This window comes from Manacus vitellinus, unplaced genomic scaffold (assembly GCF_001715985.3).
Source record: "Manacus vitellinus isolate BGI_N305 unplaced genomic scaffold, ASM171598v3 scaffold_52_pilon, whole genome shotgun sequence".
Classification (NCBI taxonomy): Eukaryota; Metazoa; Chordata; class Aves; order Passeriformes; family Pipridae; genus Manacus; species Manacus vitellinus.
In genome coordinates, this window is record NW_021940628.1 from 1,108,840 (window position 1) to 1,110,425 (window position 1,586).

Here is a 1,586-nt window from a genome sequence, read left to right on the forward strand (position 1 = left end):
GCAGGATCTGGAAGAGCCCCCCCAGGTGAAACCCCCTCAGGGAAGCGCAGGAGCAGGAATGACCATCACATGGAGACCCCCGGGAGAGGGGAGGAGGGGGAGGTACAGCCCGGGGAACAACAGCATTTACAGAGGGAGAATCGGGTTAGAAAAATAACAATTGCTTTATTAGGAAGTTTAATCCAAACTACACGAGGAAGCTGAAGAAATGCGTTTATTCCGGATTTCCACCCACCACAGCACACTCAGAACACAGAGCGAGACCCATGGGAAGCACAGGATGGGGATGTTCTGCCCCAGGGGTGCAGGAGAGCATCCAGCATCCAGCCCCTGCTCTCCTCTCCACACTTTCCTTGGAAGCTGCTCATTTCCTCCTCACACGGAGACCCTGAGCCGTGTTTTCCTGTCGAGGGCATGGAGTGGCCAGAGCTCTCCAGGACATTTGTTGGTGTCACACTGCACCGTGCCAAGGGTTTGGGAATAAAAATAAACAGTCTTTGCCCCTTCCTGCACGTGGTTGGGCTCCTCTCCAGGCAGCTCCAGTGCAGAGGCCTTGGGATTAACAAACCCTGTTCCCAACAGTCATCACAAACTTACAGCTCCCACTTTTTACTGACATTTCTCTCCTTCAACAAAGTCTTCTCCCTACTTTCTGTCCTGCCTTCCCTTACCTGACTTTTTCCAATCATTAAGCTGAGCCCAGCCTTTCACCTCCATCAATATTCTCTGTTCTGGGACACAAGAGCACTTACAAACCCACGAGTTTGAGATTAGTGAAGCTTCCAGGGGGAAAGCCCAGGAGATGGGAGACCTCTGCCCATGTCAGAGGGGACACCATTTGGTGTCCTCCCATTTCCAGGGGCCACTGTGGCAGCAGAAATTACTAAGGTCTCATGTTGAGGTGGCCTCCCCACCTCGAGCCACACCAGCTCCTCCTGGGCACTCAGTCTTCAACACAAGTACCTCAGTAATGCCCTAAACACTACATTTACACATTTCCTCACCTCTACCAAGCCCTCAAGACTTCATCTAACATCCCACCTGATTTCCTAGTCTAGACCATGGTTTAGGATAGCCTAAGAGGTAAATATTTCCAAGGCAGGTGTCAAGAGGATGATGCCAGACTCTGTTCAGAGGTGCCTAGCAACAGGACAAGAAGCAATGGCCATAAACTAAAAGTTCCACCTCAGCAGGAGGGTGGCAGAGCCCTGGAACAGCTGCCCAGGGAGGGTGTGGAGTCTCCTTCTCTGGACACATTCCAAACCTACCTGGACACATTCCTGCGTCACCTGCTCCAGGTGACCCTGCCTTGGCAGGGGGTTTGGACTGGGTGGTTTCCAGAAGTCCCTTCCAACCCTGACTATTCTGTGATCCTGTGGAAGCTGCTTTGAGGGCATTGGGATGGGCACAGAGTTGTCCATCTGGTGCTCACATTGAGCTGCAGCGTGGGCACTGTCTCTGTGTGACCTGTCACTGTGCCAGGAGCTGATCAAGAGCCTCAGACTGTGCTCCTCGGGATCTGACAGTAAAGGAATTCACAAAACAGTCTCCAAAAGAGAGAAAGCTGACGAAATCAAACACTCTTG